At 39.6% G+C, this 25,683-nt stretch overlaps 1 protein-coding gene across 6 annotated transcripts in view; it reads left to right on the top strand.

The window, feature by feature from the left end:
* Nucleotides 1-25,683, top strand: part of FBXO34 (F-box protein 34) — a 113,438-nt gene that overhangs the window by 76,642 nt on the left and 11,113 nt on the right. The window contains exon 1 of one of the 6 annotated variants that reach the window (XM_017873685.1): nt 13,799-13,820. The exons of the other annotated variants lie outside the window; for them this stretch is intronic. The gene's annotated coding sequence lies outside the window, so the exon portion shown is untranslated. Of the gene's footprint in view, nt 1-13,798; nt 13,821-25,683 lie in introns of those variants that run through there. 6 annotated transcript variants of the gene reach the window in all.

A 25,683-nucleotide genomic window follows, 5' to 3' on the forward strand; every position in this document is an offset into this window, starting at 1 on the left:
GGGAGAATGAATGCAGGAGGAACTACCAAACACTTGTAAAACCATCGGATCTCGTGAGAACTGACCTCACTGTCTTGAAAACAGCATGGGGGAAACCACCCCCATCGTGATTCATTTACCTCCATCTGCTCTCTCCCTTGATGTGCAGGGATTATGGGGGTTATAATTCAAAATGAGATTTGGGTGGGGACACAAAGCCTAACCATATCACATATACTGGAAACTGTGTGTGTGTGAGAGACAGGGTCTTGCTCTGCCACGCAGGCTGGAGTGCAGTGGCATGATCACAACTTACTGCAGGCTCGACCTTCCAGGCTCAAAGTGATTCTCCCAACTCAGCCTCACAGGCAGCTAAGACCACAGGCATGTCACCATCCCTGGCAGTTTTTTTTATTTTAATTTTTTTGAGAGCTGAGGTCTCCCTTTTTTGCCCAGGCTGGTCTGGAACTCCTAGGCTCAAGTGATCCTTCCAATTAGGCCTCCCAAAGTGTTGGGATTACAGTCATGAGCCACCACGCCCAGCCCTGAAAACCTGTAATTTAGTGTTGGGAATAATAAAGATATGAAAAAAAAGGATTTTGTTGCTACCTTAGGGCACATTCTAGAGTTTATCGTGTTTATCAGTTTCTCACAACTTAAGTGGAAACGGATGGTCTTACAGTGCTTTGACAGACTGTAGCCTTGTGGAGGGAAACCTAATGTGAGATAAAGAGTTGCCCAAGTACACACCTTGGTATAAACTACCAAGCTACCTCCTGGAAGGGAAGCTGCTATCTTCCTGAGGTGTGCCAGATTGGGTATCACATAAATGTTTGTCTTCCCTTGAGTCTATTCCCTGGAAATGGGTTGGATATCATATGACATAGGAACAGCTGAAAATGGAGTTACAGATGATCGCGAATATCAGACAGTAGTAACAGGTATGTATAAAATGATAGTAAGATGATAATACTGAGTTTTGATTATACAAGAGTTAAATTTTTGTTATAGAAAATTGGAGAATACAACAAATGAAAGAAAACCTTGTTGGAAAATTTAATCTGAAAAAAAAGAACTAAAACGTTTTGAACTTTTATCACTATTCTTATGCTTTTACATTGTGTTTTTGATTGAAATATTAAATGTGCATAGTTTAGTTGATAGCTGTTTAAGACTTGTTTTGGAAAGCATCAGTCTTTCTCCCACTTCATCCCCTGCACTTATCCCTCCTGGAGGCTTTCTTTTAGCTTATTATTTTTGCATTTACCTCCATGTTCTTAACAGCATTCTTGTGTTCTCATTTCTTGATTTCTCAGCTTCAGATTTTTGATTTCCCATTGTGGCACATGAGGATTTAGTTCTTTTTTCTCATCCCCAGGAATATTTTTGTCCCATTTTCCTGATATATAGGTATTTATAACATTGCTTAGACTAGTATTCAGTGTTGACACATTAAGACTGAAAGTGCTATTCACAGGTAGGCCATGTAGTAATCATGACTACTTTTACTTTATTACTTTTGGTTTTCCATGAAATTTGTATTTTTCTTTATTGTTTACTTTTCTGTTAACTTCTCACTAATTTATTTTAAATTGTAACTTGTCCTTATCTACTTTCAGGAAGGTCAGACACTTCAAGTATTCTATTATCTTCATATTCCTGAAGATGTGTTCCCATCTGGACTGGTTGCCTACTGGGTTTATGCATACCTGTTATCCTGGGACTTCCCTTTACCAGCACCTTAGAGATACTCATTACCTCTTTGCATTGCATTACCTGTTTTTTAGATTTCATGTCTTCTTTCTTGGTTTAGTATTTCATCTTGGTAGAACAGGTTCTCCAAGTAGCTGCCTGTGAAAGGGTTTATATAAGTTAAACTTTTGAGATCCTAATAGGCTGAAAATGTCTTACTCTGTTCTTACTCTTAATCGATTGTATGGCTGGGCATAGAATTTTAGCTTGAAAATTTTTGTTTGGAATATTAAAGGGAAGCTCCATTGTTTTCTAGTTTCTTCTGTGCTTTCTGCATTGCTCCTGAAGACCTAAGCCATTCTGATTCCTGATTTTTCATGTTATCAGTTTTCTTTGTCCCTCAGCATTAGAAATTTCACAATAATGTGCCTTAATGTGGTGAGGCACTTGATGCTGAGTACTTAATGAATCCTTTCCATCATTGTGAGTAATTATGAATCCTTGCAGTCTGGGAACTACTTTTGCATTATTTTGTTGATGACTTTCTCCCCACCTTTTTTCTTCCTTAGTTTTCTCTTGAACCTTGTTATTCAGATATTGAACATTTTGGACTGGTCTTCCAATGTTTTCCTCCTTTTCTATTGAGTTTTTCATTTCTTTGTATTTTTTTTGAGTTTTTCATTTCTACTGAGAAAGCATGCTTGTGCTTGCCCAGTATCTTCTTTTAGTCTTCTTTTTTTTTTTTTTTTGGTAGCATACTGCTCTTCTTATTTGATTATTTTCTCTTAATATTTCTGAAAATAATGATTTGTTTTTCTCCAGAGGTTTCTTCTGGCTGCATGGTCTCTATCAGGAATTGCCTACATAATTTGCAGGGCTGAGTACAGGATGAAAATGTAGAGTCCCTTGTTCAGCATTTATCAAACAATTCCACTACAGGCTGGGTGCAATGGCTCACGCCTGTAATCCCAGCACTTTGGGAGGCCAAGGCGGGTCGATTGCTTGAGGTCAGGAGTTTGAAACCCGACTGGGCAAAATGGTGAAACCCCGTCTCTACAAAAATAAAAAAAAAAATTAGCTGGGGCAGTGATTCACACCTGTAATCCCAGCACTTTGGGAGGTAGAGGTGGGTGAATCCCTTGAGCTTAGGAGTTCGAGACCAGCCTGGGCAACATGGCAAAACCCTGTTTCTACCAAAAAAAAAAAAAAAAAAATTAGCCAAGCACAGTGGTACATGTCTATAGTCCCAGCCTCTCAGGTGGCTGAGGTGGGAGGATCACTTGAACCTGGGTGGTTGAGGTGCATTGAGCTGAGATCATGCCACTGCCCTATAGCCTGGGCAACAGAGCAGGACCATCTCAAAAAAAACAAAACAAAACAAAAAAAAACCGTAAAAGAATTTAAAGACGGCAACAGCAGAGCATTAAACCAGTTATCAGCCTCAAAGTCCACGGCTCTGCATGACTGCCCAAGTCACACGCCTATAAAGTTGTTCCTGCTTTCTCTTTTTTCCAACTTTTCTTGTTTTTATCTCTTTTATGCTAGAGATGTCTAGCTGTTTGCTCATATTCAATAGTGAGATTTTTAAAAAATTGATTAGAAGCTCTGAATATGCAAGTACGGCTTATCAAGTAAGCTTCACTGGGGGATGATCTGGCTGGCAAATTTAGACTGGGGAATTTTTCAGTATCTGTGTGTTTCTCCTTTTAGAATAATGGCTGAGCAGATTTCCCACAGAAGTCTCTTCTAGTTTCCCCTTCCTGGAAATCAAGGCCTTACTGTGTCAGCCTTTAGGAAAGGGGTAGAGGGGGCTCTGGTCAGTGGTGTGTTAGAGCTGGTTCATAGTAGCTTATCAGAGCCAATTGTTAAATTTTCAGAAAATTTTGCAAGCCAGTTGCTAAATATAACAATTATTTAAAATTATACAAATTTGTAGTTAAATAAGTTATATAAAAAACCAAGGTAAATATAAAAAATTAGCCGGGCGAGGTCGTGCATGCCTGTAGTCCCAGCTACTTGAGAGGCTGAGGTGGGAGAAGCCCTTGAGCCTGGGAAGGCAGAGGTTGCAGTGACCCGAGATTGTGCCACCGCACTCCAGCCTGGGTGACAGAGTGAGGCCCTGTCTCAAAAAAGCAAGGTAATAAATACCAAAAACTCATCACTTTCTGATTGTTTTTATTACATTTTGTTATTATGGATACTCTCTTATTCTGTTTATATGGTGAAATACTATATAGTAATACATACTGTGCATCTCTTCTGAACTGTGTTCAGTGACATCATTTAGTAGCTTGAAGCTGCCATGGTAAGATATTTATACCCCAGAATCAGCAAATACTACAAACAACTGCCCTCATTCTCCCCATTCCCCCTTTCTTTAGCCAGCTGGTAAACATTTACCCACCCACCATGGAGTGGGATCTGGCTTGCGCATGTTCACTTAAGCTGCCCCATCTTACATGGTGATCCCTAGTCCAGGTAATCCTCTGTTTTAACCCTCTGCAAAGATCATCTTCAGCCTTTTGCAGGGGTGGGCATTTGCCCTCCTGCCTAAGAGTAAGAAAGGGAATATGGAAATTGGATTGCATTTCAGAAAAATTTTCTGTTCTTCCTGTTTTATCTTCTACTTCTAATTTCTGAACCTTTTGTAGGAGAATGTTCCCTGATGCTTACCTTAGGGTTTGGTTTTACTGGGGGTTATCTGAGTCCTTTAACTCTTACTCATTTATTTTTTAGCTTTTAAAGTTTGTGACTATAGTCTCCAGTTCCCTTTGACGTGTGAGTTTATGTCTTTAAATTTCCCTGTGTCTTTGGAGAAGGATCAGCAAAGAGCTGTGTGTTTAGTCTACCATCCTTAACCAGAAGTCTGGGACATAATTCTTTATAAAAATAGGTAAATAACTTAAACAGTTTAAGTTCTAATAGGCATAGCCAATCCCCTGTTGGTTTGCAAGTCATATATGCAGTCAGTACCTTTTTTTTTTCCCCCCCCCCACTGATTCCGGGGTATTTTTCATTTCCTTAGAAAAGTAACCATCTATATGTAGTTGTTCAACCACATGACTTGTATTTGTTTTTTTGTTTTATTTTAGAGACAGGGTCTTGCTATGTTACCCAGGGCTGGTCTCAAACTCCTGGCCTCAAGTGATCCTCTTGCCTTGTCCTCACAAAGTTTTGGGTGAACTACTGTACTGGGCTTTATCAGTTTTTTATATGGGTGTATGAGGAGATAAGAAAACACACAAAATAGTTTCAGGTCATATTGTTTGGTCCTGAGAATTGGAACAATTGGTATTCCATTGTCTCTAATTCTTCAGCAATTCCAGTTACCCATTAGTAGCTGGATCTGGTCATCTCATTTGCTCTCAAGTAGGCATTTATTGCTCTGTTATCCAGGACTGGAAGACTCAGTCTTCCAGTCTTGTGACTGTCTTGTGGGATTTGATGTTATTGGGTTGGTTAGACTCTCATTGTGCTTACTTTCACACTAGGTCATCTCATAGTCCACTAAGTTCTCCTTTGTCTATTTGTTGATGGTTTTATTGTTGATGGCCAGTGTAGAAGGGTCATAGGATATGAAAGTGGCAATTCAAGTAGAAAAATTTGCCTATTATTCCTAGGAATTAAGAAGGGGGAATGTGGGTCTGTTAGGCACTTAAGAAACTCCTGGATTCCTTTGTTGAGGGATGCACATATTTACACTTTTTTTAAAAGAAGATTCTTGTGGTTCAGGACAATGACAGCTATATCTAAAAGAAATAAATACCTGGTCAAGTTTCTTTTGACATGTACCTGTGATACAGTGTACATGTGATCGATTTTTAGGTGAACCTTCTCTTTGAAAGTTGTGAAGGTGGTGATTATTTTTAAAAATCCAGTATACAGAAATATCCAGTTGCCAAATTTTATTAAGCATTTCTATAGAAAGGACTTCTGGCAACAACTTTTTGTTCTTCTTTCCATTCTCCTTTTCTTCTCTCCCTATGATTTGTGTTCGAGTTGTTTTCAGTTTATACGATTACTCTGTATGGGTTAATGGCTGTTTTGTTTTTAATCCTTTGTAATTTTTGGTGATAACCCTGGGAAGAAATGCTTTTCTTTCCCTGGATGGGTGGCAGGAGAATTCGTCCAGGTTTTTTCATGTGATTATATGCACAGGACCAACATTCATTTTAGTGTGTGAAAGGATTTATTTTTCCTGAACTTTCTGTTTTTAGATGGAGTCTGGCTCTGTCGCCAGGCTGGAGTGCAGTAGCATAATCTTGGCTCACTGCAAGCTCCGCCTCCCGGGTTTATGCCATTCTCCTGCCTCAGCCTCCCAAGTAGCTGGGACTACAGGTGCCCCCCACCACGCCCAGCTAATTTTTTGTATTTTTAGTAGAGACGGGGTTTCACCGTGTTAGCCAGGATGGTCTCTATCTCCTGACTTGTGATCCACCCACCTCAGCCTCCCAAAGTGCTGGGATTACAGGTGTGAGCCACTGTACCTGGCCAATTTTTCCTGAACTTTCATAGGAAACTATTTTAAGAGTACAACTGTTACATCACCTTGAAAGGCATATTTAACAAATCACCTTAAGTGAAAAAAAAAAAATGTATGCAATTGGACCGTCTCCGGTTATCTAGGTCCTTTAACTGCGATGCTTGCCATAATCTTTGCTCAAAACAGACCTACACCTACCTTGACATTGCCTGAAGCATGCATTTGAAAGAGGGAACCTACCAAGGAGGGACCTCGTTGGCGTGGTTTGGGGAGAATTATGATAGGTTGACGATAAACTTGCTCAGGCAGTTGTCTTTGTCAAGGTGATGATGATTGTGTGCTTGACCAGCAGCCTCAGACAAGCTCCTTTTCTCAGCCTAGATGGGAAAGTGGTTAGCTGCCCAAAGCTAAATGGTGGGGTGAATTTTTTGCCAAACTTATCAGCAGATTCTTTTTTCCTGTCTCTTTGCTAACACTGGGTGCTTTTAAAAAAATAAGTTTTAAGGTGAGAAAGTTGAATACTTTTAATGTATAGTCATAGTCTTTGTTAAAACTTTTGTTAAATCTGGGATACTGTTGAGATAGCAGATGGCTGTTACAAAATGGGAACATGTCAGCTGTAAAAGGAAACCAGTGTGGATTAAATCATAATTTAAAATATCTCTGATTCACTAAAATATTTTCCTTTGGGTTAAATATTAATGTTGTTATAGTTTTCTTTTATTCATCTTTTGAGAAAACCAAAAAATAAACAGTCGACACAAAGAAAATGACCAAGGGTAGCTTTGAAATTCCTTCATTCGGAGATTTTTTTAGGACATGGACTTTCCAAAGTCAAAGAATCTTAAAAATAAGAGAGTTACTTGTAAAAGCAAGGTTGATATGGGCTCTTTTTTTATTCAGTGAGTTATCAAAAAATAGATTATGTTATCAGGAATACTTGGCCATCTTGTAATATAAGGAATATCAGAAGGATATTGTCCACAAATGCCTTAAAATGACAAGTGCTTTACACATTCCACACCCGCTACCCGCAAAGAACACATGCCTTCTATTTGCTGGCTTCCTTGCATGGTTGCTGCCCAAAGTAGTTACATATGACCTTTTACTGAGACAACTTGCAATGTTTGTATTTTTTTATTTTTATTTTTTATTGAGACAGGGTCTCACTCTGTTGCTCAGGCTGGAGTGATTTCAGTTCACTGCAACCTCTACCTCCTGGGTTCCAGTCATCCTCCCCCCTCAGCCTCCTGAGTAGTTGGGATTACAGGTGAATGCCACCACCCCCGGCTAAGTTTTGTATTTTTTGTAGAGATGGGATTTCACCATGTTGGCCAGACTGGTTTCAAACTGCTGACATCAAATGATGTGCCCGCCTCGGCCTCCTGAAGTGTTGGGATTACAGGCGTGAGCCACTGCACCCAACCAGCTTGCAGTGTCTCTAACTGGTCCCAGTGCTTAGCTCAGTACCAAGGCACAGTAGGTTTTCATCATCTGTTGAATGGAGAAAGTGAATCAATACCTATATGCCTCTTATGTCCATTATCTGTAAGGCTGCTGCAGGGATCTGTCAAAAATACTCATCTTTAGTGGCTGTCAGATGCCTACAGTTTTGCCTTTCAGATTTTTTGCATCCAAAATTGTTTTTGAAATTATATAATTTAACATGTATTTGTGATCAGAAATTCAAACCGCCTTGAAATAGATGCAAAAAAATCTCTAACTTGCCTCCCCAAATATTCAGTTTGCCAGTTATTATATAAGACATCTCTCTGTGTATTTGCAAACTACATACAGTCTTTTCAGTTTTTACACCAATAGTATTATGCTAAAATATTGTCTCTCTCCTCCCCCACCATTGGCTTCAGTAAACGATTTAATGTCATGGACAATTTAAGAAACAATTTATATATTTTTAATGAGTTGGGGTCTCGCTCTGTTCCCTAGGCTGGTCTGGAATTCCTGGGCTCAAATGATCCTCTCACCTGGGCCTCCCATAATGCTGGGACTATAGGCATGAGCCACCATGCCTGGCCAGTGTCATGGAAATTAACCTTTTGTGTATATTGCAAATAGTATTGTCCCATTCTTTTGCTTGTGTTTTAACTTTATGATGTCTTTTTTTCCAAATAAAAGTTTAACGTTTATATTTAGATATGTCAGTAATTTGTGTCTTTAGGAAGGAGGAGTTACCCAACTAAGATTATAAAGCATTCTCCCATATTTGACAGTATTGGATTTTACATTTTACTCAATCTTTAATTAAAATTTTTTTTATTAAAATTTTTTTTTGGCCAAGATGGCTCACGTCTGTAATCCCAGCACTTTGGGAGGCTGAAGCGGGCAGATCACGAGGTCAGGAGATGGAGACCATCCCAGCTTAAAAAAAAAGAAAAAAAATTAACCAGGCGTGGGTGGTGGGTGCCTGTAGTCCCACCTACTCGCTTAGGCCGAGGGCAGGAGAATGGCTTGAACCTGGAGGCAGAGCTTTGCAGTGAGCCGAGATTCATGCCACTGCACTCCAGCCGGGTGACAGAGCGAGACTCCATCTAAAAGAAAAAAAAATTATTTTCGTTTTTAGATACAGGGTCTCACTTACGTTGCCCCAAACTAGTCTCAAGCTATTCCTGGCCTCAATTGGATTTCCCTTGTTTGCCTCCCAAAGTACTGGGATTATAGGCATAGTCCACCCCTCACCTGGGCGCGCCTTTTAAAATTTTTATTTTTTTGATTTATTTATTGTATTTATTTTATTTTTTATTGTTTTATTTGTTTATTTTATTTGTTTATTTTTATTTTTTTTTGGTATTATAGCTTTAAGTTCTAGTACATGTGCATAACGTGCCAGGTTTGTTAGCGATTGATGTATACTTTTAGTGCCGATGTTGGGGCTGCACCCGCATAACTCGTCAGCACCCAGTCGAAAGTTTCATGCATGTTACTGAGTCATTGTATAACTCCCCAATGGCAATCCCTCCCTCCTCCCCCCTCCCAATTTTTTATTTTTTATTTTTATTTTTTGAGATGGAATCTCGCTCTTTTGCCAGGCTTGAGTACTATAGCATGATCTTGGCTAGCTGCAGTCTTCGACTCTCTGGTTCAAGTGATTCTCCTGCTTCAGTCTCCCGAGTAGCTGGGATTACAGGCATGTACCACCACAGCCAGCTAATTTTTGCATTTTTAGTAGAGACGCAGTTTCACCACGTTGGCCAGGATGGTCTCGATCTTTTGACCTCATGATCCACCTGCCTCAGCCTCCCAAAGTGTTGGGATTAAACGCGTGAGCCACTGTGCCTGGCCAGAAATTTTTGTTTATGTTGTAGGCCTGTATCTTTTCACTCAAGAGATCCAGTTTTCTCAATTTATTCAGACATCTTGCATTTCCCATTTACTTGATGTCTTCTTAATCATTTGGGGTGCAGTTTATTGAACCACTTATTTCTGTACTGCTGCCGTACTGTCTTGATTACTATAGCCATTTTGGGAGTTGTTACATTTTTCCCACTGCTGATCTTATTGACTTATTTAAAAATTTAGGTATTAATCGCATACCACAAAATTCACCCTTTGAAAGTGTACAGTTCACTGGTGTTTAGTGTCTTCACAAAGTTGTGCAATTGTCACCACTGTTCAATCATAGAACATTTTCGTCACCCCCAGAAAAACTCCATACCCATTAGCAGTTACCCTCCATTCTCTCCTCCCCCCCGGGGTTGCCCTAGGCTACCACTGGTCTTTCTGTCTATAGAATTGCTTCTTCTGGACATTTCATACAAATAGAATCATATAGTATATGCCTTTTGTGTCTGGCTTCTTTCACTTAGCATGATTTCTTCAAGGTTTATCCATGTTGTAGTGGATATCAGTACTTAATTCCTTTTGATGGCTAAATTAATATTCCATTGTATGCTTGTATCACAGTTTGTTTACCCATTTATCTCTTGGTAGACAGAAGGGTTGTTACCACCTTTTAGCTATTCTGAGTAGTGCTGCTATAAACATTTGTGTATAATTATTGGTTTGAGAACTTTGGGGTATATACCTAGCAGTGGAATTGCCGGGCCATGTAGTAATTCTTTAAGTTTTTTTTTTTTTATGTTGATCTTTTATTTGTTAAGTTTATTGAGGTTACTATTAGACTAGTCTAAATAATTTTTAATTTGTTGGTTTAACTTGAAAGGCCTACGTAACATGTAGTTTGCAAGTAATGATAGTTTTTTTTTCTCAGTAATATGATAGCTGGCATCTTTATTTCTGGCTCTATATGGGACTGTTTTTTAAATATTTTGCCATTATGTATATGCTATTTTCTGTAAGTTTCTGATGAGTGCCTTTTATTAAAGGAAAAGTTTTCCTCTATCTCTAGTTTGCTAAGAATTTTGATCAGGAATAAGTGCTTGTCTTAGTCTGTTTAGGCTGCTATTATAGAACACCATACACTGGGTGGCTTATGTACAGCAGAAATTTATTAGAACAGTTCTGGAGGCTGAGAAGTCGCAGATCAAGGCAGCAGCAGATTCGGAGTCTGGTGAGGGCCTGTATCCTGGCACTTAGATGATCATCTCAGAAAGGACAAGTGAACTCTCTGGGTCTCATAAGGGCGCTAATGCTATTCACAAAGACTCCATCCTTATGACCCAGTCGTCTCCCACAGGCCCCACCTCCAAATACCTTCACATTGCGGATTAAGTTTTAACATATGAATTTGGGCCAGGGTATCGGGGAGTGGACATTCAGTCTATTAATAGTGCCGAATATTATTTCCCTATAAGAATTTGTTGAGATATGGCTTCTTTAATCTGTTATATTTTAGCAGCATTGGGCTTGCACAGTACTATTTTGCCTTAGTTGGTTCTTACTTTAGTGGATTTTTCTTCCCAACCAGACTGTTGTGTAGGAACCTTCTAGACTTATGAATATTTTAATGTTTTGTGTATTTATGGGCAATCTGAAAACTTCTGTTTGTTCTGAAAGATCTGCAGTGCTGAGTTGTGATGGTGTAGAGCTGTACATGTTAGAATACAGTCTAACATGTTTATTTTCTTTGGTCTTCTTCCCTTCTTTTTTCTTGTAAACTACATTATTTTTTTGAGATGGAGTTTCACTCTTGTTGCCGAGGCTGGAGTGCAATGGCGTGATCTCAGTTCATCGCAACCTCCGCCTCCTGGATTCAAGCGTTTCTCCTGCCTCAGCCTCCTGAGTAGCTGGGATTACAGGCATGCACCACCACGCCCAGCTAATTTTATAGTTTTAGTAGAGATGGGTTTTCTCCATGTTGGTCAGGCTGGTCTCGAACTCCCAACCTCAGGTGATCCACACGTCTCGGCCTCCCAGAGTGCTGGGATTACAGGCATGAGCCATCATGCCTAGCCAGAAACTAAACAATTTAAAATCTTGTTAGTCAGAATCAAGAAACACACTCCTTTCCATGTTACTTAAATATACTCTATAATTGGTTCTGCTGCTCCTCCCACATCATTTCTGATGTTACAAAACCAAAACTATAGAATGCTTGAATTTTCAGCAAAGTGGCAAATTATCCCCATTCATGGGGCGCTTATTACCATGGTAACAAGGAGTCAACTCATTCTTGAAGTGGGGCAGAATTCTGGTCTATTGGTTTCAGGATCTGAAACAATCCAAATATCTTTTTTTGTACACTTGACAGCATGGCCTATTCAAGGTGTTTCTAAACATTCTTAGCATGCACAAAGCACAGCTGAGACAGTTTGTAGAGGAAGTAAAATCCCCCAAGTTGAGGTTCTCGGTCATATTACAAAGCTCTAAAACAAATCCAGTCTTTATTTCTGAAGATAATCACACAGCTTCCTGTTAAGGTCCATTCCTCTCCCTCTGTCTCCTCCCCCTTCTCCCCATTCACATTGAAGACAACTAGTAGGGAAGATCTGGGGGACTGGATAATTAAATGAGGCAGAAGTAAAATGTGATTTTTTAGACTTGGGCCAGGTTGCCTAGGTGAGGGCTACAGGTAATCTTTTGTCTAAATATGTTGTGTTAGATTTTGAAGTGCCTTTTCTTAGGTCTTGCTGTGGGACAACGTTGTTTGGGCCTACATCTTAGAGATTTTTTTTCCTTAGCAGTTGCGTTTGAAGCTAAAATCTGGAGGAGCAGGTTTGGTGAGGAGAAAAAAATAATAGATCAAGATGTGGGACTTTCTGTCCAAAAATGATTTTTAGAGAGCGTAAGAAATAAAAGTAAATTTCCCAGTAGCTCGTAATAGAGGGCAATCTAGTTTCTTAGCTTATGAATAGAATTTAAGAGTCCAGGAAAATCAAAGTATAATTCGTTTTGGATTAGTCAGATCTCTTGTTTATGGATATGATAATGAAAAGAGCATTATATTTTATTTTAGGAGAAGGAGAGAATTTCAAATACAGGATAGAAAACTCCCAATAATACGAACTTTTTAGGGATGTTTTGATGTTAATGCAGACAAAACAGTTGGTATAATTTTACCTCCTAAAACAGCTGGCATAATTTTTATTCTGTATTTGAGTGTCTATAACGTTATTATTTTGGGCCCGTTAAATATGGCAGTGAACAAAACTAAGTCTGTCCTCTTAGAACAGATGATCTAGTGGAGAGAGATGTACCGTGGACACATGTTGGAAAGGGGGAAAAAAGTGCTGCAGACAATGTATAGCAAGGAAAAGGGAATAGGGAGTGTGGGGAGTAGTACTATATAAGGACAGTTAGGGAGTGCCTCTCTAAGATGATGTTGAGCAAAAACCTGCAGGATGCAAAAGAGTGACATGGGTAAATATCTGGGGGAAGGAGCAGAGGGAACGACAACACGTAAAGGCTCTGAGGTGGGATTGTGCTTTGTGTGTTCCAGAAGCAGCAAGATATCTCATTGGAGCAGAGTAAGCAAAGGGGAGAGATTTGAGTAGAACATGAAAAGAGAGGGGCATCTTAGAAACCATTGAAGGGTGTGGTACAGAAAATGAGATGATGGAACTTCCCCTTTTATAAGATCACTCTGGCTGCCGAGTTTGACAGTAGAAGCAAAATGCAGGTGAGAAATGATGGTGGCTTAGAACAGGGTAGTAGTAGTGGAGGTGGTGAGTAGTAGTTGTATTCTGAATATATTTTGAAGGTAGAGCCAACAGGATTTGCATATGTGGTTTGTGAGAGAAAAATGGAGTCATTTGTCAATAGCATTAGCTATTGGGAAAAAAATGTTGCTGTTTACCAAAATAGGAAAGATTTTGGAGAGTAGTGGTGGAAAGTGCACAGGGAATCAGGGTTTTTACTTTGGACATGTTGAGTTTAAGGTGCTTGACATCCAAGTGGAGAATTTGAATAGACAGTAGCCCCTCTTATCCTTGGAGGATATGTTGCACGGCCTCCCATGGATAGTACCAAACCCTATATGTATTATGCACGAATTCTTTTTTTATTCGCAATTTTATGGACAGAAGATTCATCCTTACCACAAATCTTAGCGACCTCATCATATGATTTTCTTTGTTGTTGTTGGTTTTTTTTTTGAGACAGAGTCCCACTCCATTACCCAGGCTGGAATGTGGTGGTGTTCTCAGCTTACTGGAGCCTCCACTTCCTGGGTTCAAGCAATTCTCCTGCCTCCGCCTCCTGAGTTTCACCTCCTGCCTCAGCCTCCTGAGTAGAGTAGCTGGGATTATAGGTATGTCTCACCATGCTTGGCTAATTTTTTTGTATTTTTAGTAGAGACGAAGTTTTGCCATGTTGGCCAGGCTAGTCTCGAACTCCTGACCTCAAGTGATCCACCTGCCCTGGCCTTCCAGAGTGCTGGGATTAAGGCATGAGCCACCACATCTGGCCGATGTTTTTTTGTTTATTAAGTCGAGAACTTTCATCTTTTCACTTGAAGGAAACACTATAAGACTTCTCTTTGGCATGTGTGAATTGGCCAGCATTGCTACTCTTGCACTTTAGGGCCATTATTAAGTAAAACAAGGGTTACCTGAACACAAGCACGGAAACAATAGAGCTGATCCATAGAGATGGCTACTGAGTGACTAACACATTGGGAAGCCTAGACAGCGTGGATGCCCTGGACAAAGGGATGATTCTCATCCTGCATGGGATGGAGCAGAGATTTCATCACACTTCTACAAATGGGGTGTAATTTAGAACTTAATTGTTTCTGGAATTTTCCATTTACTATTTTTGGACCACAGTTGACCTTGGGTAACCAAAACCACGGATAAGGAAGAGACTACTGTATACAAACTTGTAGCCCTGGAGAGAAGTTTGGGTTAGCCACTTGGAGAAACACGTAGGTAACACTTAGAGCTGTGAGATCCAGTTGGTATATTCATTCCCAAACTGTTTGAGGTGCCCTGGGGCATTGCAGTGAACTCACAGGATATTTAAAAATTTCTAGGAAAACAGTATGATAGGATGTGTGTTTAATGCCTGTGTTTTCAAAATGGTGTTTAGGATGTAAGCATGTGTGCATTTTGTATTCCCATGGGGCTGGGTCCAGTTGTATGCCTTTGTGTGTGTACACCTAGTATTCTTCTTCACTGAAGGTATAGTACGTTAGCAGATAGTTCCCATTTTACTCAAATTGTTCCCCCAATGTATCAATCCTGTTACAGCAGAACTGATTGTACTTAATGAGAAGTTCCTAGAGAATGGAGTAGCCTAGAAGCCCAGGAAAGGGCTGAGGGAGATTTGTGAAAAATGTCTTTAAAACGTGGTTTATTTCTAAAATTGATGCAGCTGAGTTCTTTTCTCCTGTATTGTCCTAATCTTAAAATTGTTTCAATTTAATTTTATAGAATGTTTGTTGCAGGAATGAATGTGTCGGTAGACTCCTCGACTCCTCTTCTTAAGACGTGTACTCTCGGCGGGCCGCCGTGCCTCAAGCCTGTAATCCCAGCACTTTGGGAGGCCGAAGCGGGCGGATCACGAGGTCAGGAGATCGAGACCATCCTGGCTAACATGGTGAAACCCCGTCTCTACTAAAAAAATACAAAAACTAGCCCGTCGCGAGGTGCGGGCACCTGTAGTACCAGCTACTCGGGAGCTTGAGGCAGAGAATGGCGTAACCCGGGAGCGAGCTTGCAGTGAGCTGAGATTCCGGCCACACACTCCAGCCTGGGCGAACAGAGCCAGACTCCGTCTCCAAAAAAAAAAAAAAAAAAAAAAAAGACGTGTACTGGTTAACTTTGAGATGACTCTTAGAAAATTAGGGAGAATTAGGTGGTGATGTATGAGATCAGACATCTTTAGAAGGGACATAATGCAGTAAATCAGCATCTAGAAAGCTTTAGAACAGTCAAGGAAACTAGTTCAGACTTAGAATATGAACACTTACGAAGTTAAAAATCCATTCAATTGTTTCACCTGAAGAAAGTCTGTAATAAACCGATTCGGTGATCTTAAAGGATGTTTCACCAGGTTTTATGTTTCTTGACACTTGAATCACTCCTTTTCTAAAGGTTAACTTTCTATTCAATAGTATTTTTGAGGAGTCATCTGAGTTTTCTTTGTTTCTGAGATTTGCAGGAATTGGGTAGAAATGGTGGAATAGGATTAAAATATCTGTGGACCTATTTTTTAAAAACGTCATTTTGGCTTGAAGTCCTTTTTTTTTAAGACCAGAAAGAAAATTTCATAGTAATTTGATTTATCTGATTAAATTTGACTAGCATGTTGAGTGTTTTGTCTTAGCCTCTTTAAGCCTTACTATTCCTCTTTTCCTAATTCCATGCCAAGAAAACTATCAGCTTTCAGTGGTGTTTTCTTTACCTGCTGGCTAGCGTTTTTACATTAAGATAAAATAGATTTTTTTTTTAAACTGCTTGACTGGCCTGTTTTTTGTTTCTCTGCTACTGGTGTTCCTCTTCCTCCTTTTCTGTCTTCCCACATGAAGACCTGTGGAGGGCATTTATCTGTAGTTTTAGATTTGTGCGTTTCTGTGAGTTCAGTGGCATCAAATAGCCATGATATCACTTTTCTCTTCCATCCAAATTTAGTTTTAGTATTGTAAACTTGGGAAATACTACACTTACTTGCTAACAAAGAGTGACTGAAAAATCTGACATTTTAGCCTGATTGGTGGGTGTTCTTTCCACACATTCTTTCCCTTTTAAGTTTTTTTTGCCTCTATAAGTGTTCTTCTAAAATTTGTTTCAAATCTGTTTTAGGAATGGTTTGAGCACACACCAGGATCAGATTCAGTTTCAAAAAGACCTTGCTTTTTTTGCCATTTTGTTTCTGTTACCCTGATGTTCTCATGTCATTCTGGATTTGTCATATAAATGGGCACTCATACTATATTCTTTTGTGGGTTTTATTTTCAAAACTTTTGTTCTGTGATCTGCATGACTGTAAAATAGCTTTCTGAAATCTTGTGACTAAATAAGTTATTTGTGGTGGCTCACACCTGTAATCCCGGCACTCTGGGAGGCCAAGGTGGGAGGATTGAGACCAGGAGTTCAAGACCAGCGTGGGTAACGTAGCAAGACCGTGTCCCTACAAAAAGTTAAAGTAAAAAAAAATTAGTTGGGAGTAGTGGTGTATGCTTGTGGTCCCAGCTACTTGGGAGGCTGCGGTGGGAGGATGGCTTGAGGCTGGGAGTTTGAGGCTGCAGTGAGCAGTGATCACCCCACTGCACTCTGGCCTGGGCAACAGAGTGAGAGAGACCCTCGTTCAATCAGTCAATAATTTGTGTATGGCACACACACACCTTGCTGCCTTTTTTCTCCATAGCCTTTTATATACTGTGTACCTTATTAATTTGTCTCTCAGCTAGAACATAACTTTGTTGAGGATGGAGATTTTGTGCTTTGTTCACTTCTGTATCCCCAGTCTCTGACAGAGTGCATAGCAGATGCTCAGTGTATATTGAGTGAGTGAATAAAAGATCTTTTTGATAATTTAGCTCCCAAACTGTGGGATTTGAATAGGAGAAATTATTTGCTTGAACACTGAAATTAGAGGCAGGAAACTTTTTTAGACTTGTTATGTGAAACAGAAGAAAATTCACCAAGGTTACAGTTTAGGCTTCTATTATAATACCCTGATCTCTTTAGGCCCCACTAGGTAGTTTCAATTTGAGCACAGTTCCAGTGTTGTATATCTGGAGGAGGCTGGCTAGAAATTTCTCCCTCTTTGTGGTTTTCATTAAATTTCTCTGATAAAAATATATTAATGGCTTTTCCTGTGCTGCTCTCATCCTCTCCTGCACTGAATAATTTCTGTTCTAGAGTAGTAGTTTGTAAATTTGAGTAAGGTATGAAATCTATCCAAAAGAAGAAATGTATTGAGATTCTTAAATGTAGATGTAATTTTCTAATTTCTGTGTTACAAATATATATGCAGCTATAAAGAGCAGATAAATACATAACACCTCAATATTATTTTGATATTAATTTGGTTACAGTTCGGAAAACTAAATTGATGCATTATACACACACACACACACACACACACACACACACACACACACCCCAACACCCACTTTGCTGATTCTTTTGTGTTTGTCATTTTTTAAAGATACGGTAGTAACTCATTCTTACTACTTTTCTCCACTTGAACTGCTGCTGGAACCTTTGATCACACATTGTCTGGCTTTCATTTTCATTCATTAAATCAGGGTTTCTAGCACATTGGAGCATTATCTGTAGGTGTTAAATTGTTAGTAAATTCACGAGCTCTAAAGTACATCTTTTTTGATTATCCTTGGTCATTTTTCCCCATAACATTTGCAATAATTATGGCAAATGTTACTCTCCTTAAAAGTGTTGTTATGTAAAAATCAACTGATTTTAAAAGGTCTGCCTAAGTGTGAAACGAGGTCTCATGCTGTAGCATAAGATCCAGGTAATGCATAAGATCCAGGTAATGCAGATTAACTTCTGTTTTGCATCTGGGTAATGTTTAGTTATTTGTTGATTATCGTAGAAGTCTTTTTGGATAAAAAGCTCTTTCTCAGATTGTGTTTTACTTTGCTTCTAAAATTAGGAGGGAAGTGTAATACATGATGGGACTGAGTGTTAGTATGGACATACTGTCAAATGTTTTCATAGGGAGAACTTGGTGTACCTCGTTATCTAGATTTTTTAAATACAACTTTAAATGTGGTATGTTTTGAACTTTTAGTGTATCAGAAAATGTTGACTTTTGATGTAATGGCTACTTCTGTAGCTACTGTGATCTTCAGCAAGTTTCACTTTCTGAACTTTTTATCTTTTCTGTGCAGTGGTTGCAGGTTGTGAGGTATGGAGATACTGAGGGGCAGGAGGCACTGTTTGTGGTGACATGAGAGCCACTAGTGGACAGAGACTGGGGAGAAGGATTGATCATCTGGCGCATTAGCCGCAAGATGCAGATGAGTTTGGGAACAGAAAGAGGGCCAAATGAGATGTTTGTGAAGATAGTTTGTAGATTTAAAACATTCCTTTCAGCTCAGGTGCTGTTGTGTTTAGGGCAGACGTGCGTGTTTTCTCTTTCTAGTGTGCTGTTAGCTACAAGGTGACCTTGCCTAGGGAGTAGGATCCTGCCTTGAGGGAAAAGGAAAAAGTTGGACCTGTAAGACACAAATCCCAGCAGTTTGTGGTTACTGCTGGAATGATTACTGTTTTTATTTGTACTAATAGTCGTTGTCTTTAAGATTGGTAATAGGAGAGTGAGAATAAGTTTACTCTCAGAAATCATTGTTGAGGGAGTTTTGTATAATTTCTGACTCTTATTACCACATTCCCCTTGACTTCGACCCTCTTGGTTTTGCTGTTTGCTGTGCTCTAGTTTTACAATCTAATAACCCAGCATTAAAATCTGATCTTGGGTATCAGATTCTCCTTTGTGGTTTGGTTTGTTAATAATTGAAATACCTAATGGTTCTGGGTGTGAACTGTGCATACTTTACAGTTAATCTAGAACCAGGCAAGTGAGTTTCCTATTGAAGTAATAATAAAACCTTGTGGCTCTTAAAATATATAAAACTGTTATACAGAAATAACCAAAATGTAACAGGATATAGCTTAATTATGTTTTATTATGTTTTATAACATAAACCTTAAAGATAGAAGTATTTTAAGCTTGTTGGTGTCCTGTTCCTTTCTAGTTTGGGTGTGTAGGAGTCTGTTTATCAGGAATTTTGTTAGTGCTAATGCTGGGGTGGCTTTTTTTTTTTTTTTTTTTAAATCTACGTAAACATGACCCTATTAGACAGCTGTGTTTAATGTAGTAAAGAATCATGGGGAGACTTTACAGTGTTTCTTGTTGGGGCTTAGTGTCTGTATATTTTAGTATTTAAAGGATGTGGTTTGGTGCTTTGAAAATGAGAGGGAGGTCACCTGACTCATAGCTGAATGCCTGCATGTCTAGATTGTTCCATCCTGGAGGTTATTAACAACATGAAAGTTGTTTTTATTCTAGTTAAACTGATAGTATTAAGTTAAATAACTTTATTGTGGAAGTGTTTGTTTACACATGGCTGCTGAGTAGAATTTTCCTTAAAATCTGATTACATAGGAATGTTTTAGTAACTAGAGCGCTGGAAAAAAGCTGCTACACTAGCCAAAGCCTGTTGTGCTTTGCAGAACAGTAACCAAGATGAAGTGTCCTCTTTTTCTCCACCTTCTCCACCGCTCATCTCAGAGAAAGCAGGGCACTGATCAGGTGGAGTTGCTTAATTGCATTAAGTTCATGGGCTGCTCAAGGATTGATTAGTCAGACTCTCACAAACTTCCACTTAACGAGATTCTTGCTGACTGACTGGTTTAAGTCCTTAAGTTTGATGCATATTCACTCTAATTAGTACTTACCATGTACAGGGCACTGTGCTGTGTGCCCTATGATGGACACAGAAAAGGATAAGATTACTTCTATCTTAAAGACAGGGTAGAACCTGGGGAGTGTCCCAGGGAAGGCACAGTTCTGGGAATTCAACAAGGCGTGTAGTTAGTAGCCATTGGGTAATATTGATGGAGTTGGGGTGGGGCAGTAGATGTGATCTGGGCAACGAGGGGCCAGTTGGAGAAGTGGTTTCAGTAGTTGCAGTGGGTAAAATGTGATAAAGATGCTCACAAAGCAGAGAGGAAAGGTAAAATTGACAGGATCAGGCCACTGTGAACATGAAGGGCAAAGTTAGAGGAACTCAGGCGGGAGCTCTTAATCAGGAGCCCTGAGCTTTCCCCCCAAATCCTACCAAAATCACTTATGTGTGTGCTTTGATGTTTTTGGGCAGCAGAGAACTTAGACCTTTCCTCAGATGTTAGGAAGGGTCCAGCATCCCAAAAAGATTGACACTGCTGCGCTGAGTTTTCATCCATTGGTGACAAGATGGTGAGACTTGTGGGGAAATAAGGTAATTTTGTGGTAGAACAAACTCTTCCTTGTGGGAGGTATAGTGGGATTTGGGGAATAGGGTTTATGAAATGGTCCCCAGAGGGGGATGGCTTGCCTTTTCAAACTGGGTTTCCCCACCCAGCAAGTTAGGTTGACCCATTGCAGTGGATTGAGTGGAGGCCAGGTGAAGGGCCGGTGTTTTCAAGTCAAAGGAGTTCAGGTGAAGGGCAGGTGCTTTTAGTCAAAGGAGTTCCTTAGCATTATTTCCTCCTTTATTTGGAGATCAGATTGAAGACGTAGGGGACTAGAATGCAGTTGTAGTTTCTAGTGTTTACTTTTTATGGAAAAGTGCCTTGTATGTGAAAAGTATTCTGTGCTTGATCCTGGGAGTGTAGGGGGTTATAAAAATGTCACACCTGGGATCCTGCCCTTGAGGAGTTGATGGTAGATAATACTTTCCTTTGGCTTTTTGTTCATCTTGGGTCTGTGTATGTTCAGTTATCTTCAGCCATTTCCTGGGCAATGGGAAACATTTCTGTTAAAACAAACTTCTGACTTTGATCTGTGACTTATATTTCTTTTTAGATAACGAAGAACCACTGGGATTAGAGGATGTATAAAATACAATAATAAATACACCGTATGTAGGAACCTCTGTACAACCAATTTGGTGACTTTTAGGCAACTAATTTGACTGTTTGACTGTTAGATGTGTGTGCGTATAGCTTTGTTTAAAATACGATAAAGCACGTTTTAAAAAATGACCCAGTACTTAGTATTCTACGATGAACTGCCATTTGTATAATTTGATCATTTGAAAATGCTTATTACACTTTTTTTTTTTTTTTGGAGACAGAGTCTTGCTCTGTCACCCAGGCTGGAGTGCAGTGGTGTGATCTCGGCTCACTGCAAGCTCCGCCTCCCGGGTTCACGCCATTCTCCTGCCTCAACCTCCCGAGTAGCTGGGACTACAGGCGCCCACCACCACGCCCAGCTAATTTTTTTGTATTTTTAGTAGAGACGGGATTTCACCGTGTTAGCCAGGATGGTCTCGATTTTCTAACCTTGTGATCCGCCCGCCTCGGCCTCCCAAAGTGCTGGGATTACAGGCATGAGCCACTGCGCCCGACCTAAAATGCTTATTACACTTTTTATCAATCAGTTTCTGTGTTTATGAAATGGGAATAATAATTATATCTAGCTCATAGAGTTATCTTGAAGATGAAGTTTGAAGCTCTTTAGAGCAATGTATAACTACATGCCAACTGTTAAAAAAATATTAATGGCTACATCATTAATATTTTAAAATTAGTACTGTCATTTTCCCTTCCTACGTGACTGAATGTGGGAGGTGACTGTTTTTGTTATAAAAGAATTTACAATGAGATACGTTTGAATGGTAAAATTTCCTCTGCGTTTATTTAAATGTTCATATATGTATGTCTTTAACATGTGAAAGTTAAGTGCACTTATACAAGGCAGATTCAGGTACTAATTAAACTGCTCATTTAGATTACAGAATGAGGAACTGAAAATTATATGTATTTAATTAGGAATTGGATTGATTGGTCTTGACTGCTCTTGTCTTTCAGTTCTTTTTTATTGTTAGACTTCCCATGTGTTTGTCTCCTTTTCTTTTTATCTTTTAAAAATTGCTTTCTGATTTATTTCCCGTTTGGTTTTCAGTAATGGGTGTGGAGTAGGGTAAGAACTTATGTTGGTGCCCGTTGTTTGAACCAGGAAGGAGCAACTGCATCAGACAGCCTGGAGCTCAGTTGGGAGGGACTTCAGATCAGTCCCGGCAGAGCTGCCTAGCCCAGGGAACCACTGAATTCCAGTTTCTTAACTCCAAATCGGACAGTTTGTGGCTCTACACTGTATGTGCATAATGAACATTTTAAGGCTCATTCATCCAGTGTTTTCCAAATCTCCCATTTGTTTAGTTCTTCTTTTTAAAAACCAACAATTATGGAAAAATTCAGCTATGTACAGAAATAGTAGTGAGAAACCCCCCACTTAGCCATCATGCAGCTTCAGCAGTTGATCATCTCATAGCCAGTCTTGTTTGCTCAGGACTCCCATCCATTTCTTTTCTCCCATATTATTTTGCAGGAAATCCCAGACACTGTATCATTTAATCCGAAAGTTTCAGGACGTTATCTGTAAGAGATGAGGACTTAAAAATGCATACGCACATTTTGAGAACTTTCCAGAAATGTAAAAAAAAAAAAAAAAAAAAAGCATCCCACAAATAAAAAAAAAACACACACACGCGCGCACACACACATACTATTTTATGGTCTGACTACTCGAATCCTATATGGTGTGTTTGGTTGATAGGTCTCTTCAGTCTTTTTTTGAGACAGTCTCATTCTGTCGCCCAGGCTAGAGTGTAATGACACGATCTTGGCTCACTGCAGCCTCTACCTCCTGGACTCGAGATCCTCTTGCCTTAGCCTCCTGAGTAGCTGGGACCACAGATATCTACCACCATGCCTGGCTAATTTTTGTGTTTTTAGTAGAGACGGGGTCTCACCATGTTGCCCAGGCTGGTCTCTTAACTCCTGAACTCAATGGATTCACTCATCTTAGCCTCCCAAAGTGCTGGGATTACAGGCATGAGCCACTGTACCCGGCTCATGCCTATGGTTATATTTTAATGTCATTTTCTTCTGTTCTCTAGCATTTCTCATTCTGTGGAACAATTTTTTATAAGTAAATCCATTATAAATTGACACCACAACAGTATATCTGTGCATATTCTCTTCCATGTGTTCTGTATAGTTGTACCAGCCTTACTCTTTGATAATGTCATCTGTCCTCAGGCCTCTGTTCAAGACTATCATATTCAATTTTTGAGGTCTCTTTTTGCCAAAAATAAAACTTGAATGTTTCTAATGATGGCAGCTTTTATTCCTAAGTTGATTTCAATACATCAGAAAATTACAGATTTAAGTAAGGTATCAAACTTGAGGCATCCAGAATTGAACCTGAAGCCCCAGTTCTGCTTCCTTTCACAGTCACACATCTTATACTCCACTTACCACTTCAGGTTAAGCTTGCTGAGGAGTACCCTGCCATGGGCCCTTCAGAATCTCCTTTCCTCATTGCATAGGGTAGCAGTAAGAGCATAGGTTTTGGCTCCTGACTGTACACATATCCAACTCCATGATATGCTTGCTGTGTGATCTTAGCAAGTTTCTTAACTTGACTCTGATTCAGTTTGTTCATCTACAATTGAAGATAAGAGTATGTACTTTTTTTTTTGAGATGGAGTCTCGCTCTGTCATCCAGGCTGGAGTGCAGTGGCACAATCTGGGCTCACTGCAACATCCGCCTCCCGGATTCAAGCGATTCTCTTGCCTCAGTCTCCTGGGTAGCTGGGACTACAGGCATGTGTCACCACACCTGGCTAATTTTTTGTATTTTCAGTAGAGATGAGGTTTCACTGTGTTAGCCAGGATGATCTCCATCTCCTGACCTCATGATCTGCCCGCCTCGGCCTTCCAAAGTGTTAGGATTACAGGCGTGAGCCACTGCGGCCAGCGAGTATGTACTTCTTTTATGGGTATTGTGACCTTGATCTTTGTAAGTTCCTTAACCCATCTCTGATTCAGTTTCTTCATCTACAGTTGTAGATAAGAGTATGTACTTCTTGGGATTTTATGGGTATTTTGAGCTTAAAACACATAGTAAACATTGTAGAGGTATTAGAGCTATTACTGTTCTAGAATAAAAACAAGTTATTCTCGTCTCATTTGTACCTTTTATCTCTAGCTCTACCTTGATTTCTTTTCTTAGGCCTAAAAACAATTCTCTAAGATACAAAACCCTTGTCATAAAACTTGCACGCTTGTCTTGCTGGTAGCAGTGAAAATTAGCATTATCCCTTTGGAGAGTGGTCGGGCAAGATATAACCAGTTGTGAAAATATACTCTGACTCAAGAATTTCACTTTTGGAAATATTTTCTAAGGACATACCCTTAAATGCCTAAGAGACTGTATTCATGAAAATGTTATAATGTCCAGGTTTAGAGGGAATGGTTAAATATACTCTGGTACTTACACATTTACAATATTGGTTTTGAAGACCATGTAATAACATGGAAAATACCTCCTTGTGATAAAAAAGTACATTGTATGTACAATGTGATCATAACCATATTAAGTAATATCTACTGACATTCAGGAATTTCTGTAGGGTAGGACTTGTAACTGCTCCTTTAATCACGTGCCTCCTCTCCCCCAATCCTGGATCTATGCTAACCTGGTTCCAAAGGCCCAAATTTTACCTTGAAACTAGGTGCTCTGTATCCTTTGTCTAAGCCATTATCCTCTATATAAGGCTTTAGGAATTCCAAGTGTTGTCAGATTCTGCAGAGTAATATACAAAGATGAAGATTTCTTCTGTGTACTTAAGGAATAGTTTTGTTTGAAGGGTAAGACAAATACACCAGATAACATTACAGTTTGGGCTCTTGTTGCCCAATGATTGATTTTCTATAGTATAGATTTATTTCTCACAGTACCCCTTGGAATGCTGATTTTTAACCCCAATAGTTAAATTTGCCTTGGTAAGCTACAAAAACAGGCACCAAAGCAGCAATTTTTTTAGTTTTCTGTTGAACATAAATCTCATTTATTTACAAGTAGTAATTCTAAACAGAGTATACCTTAACCAGCCAGTGCACATATTGCTACTTCAGTCTTGGTTCAGCAGATCCTAGAGGCATGTGGTAGAAGGAAGAACAGTTAACAGGCAGGCAGGACAGTGACTTTGCCTTTCTTTGGTAAACAGCATGGGGCCTATTTCTGAAGTAATTCCCCACCCCCTTCACTCCCACTCAGTATTGCTGACAGTAGTCTTAACTTGCCAACTCTTTTGTCTACATTGATGCTATAAGCAAACTATTATTTTTAGAAACCGGGTCTTGCTGTGTTACTCAGGCTGGACTCAAACAACTGGGCTGTAGTTACCCTTCCACCTCAGCCTCCCGGGTTGCTGGGATTATAGGGGTGTGCCACTGTGCCTGGCTTGCAAGCAAACTCTTTTGCTTGGTGCACTAATACTTATTACCCTGAATTTTTACTAACGTTTGCTTGTTTTTGAGACCAAGTCTGTCTATTTAGCCCTAGCTGGAATGCAGTGGCATATCGTAGCTCACTGCAAACTCTGACTCCTGGGCTCAAGCAATCCCATGGTCACCTCCCAAATAGGGCTA

This window comes from Rhinopithecus bieti, unplaced genomic scaffold, assembly GCF_001698545.2.
Source record: "Rhinopithecus bieti isolate Rb0 unplaced genomic scaffold, ASM169854v2 scaffold_7985, whole genome shotgun sequence".
Taxonomy (NCBI): Eukaryota; Metazoa; Chordata; class Mammalia; order Primates; family Cercopithecidae; genus Rhinopithecus; species Rhinopithecus bieti.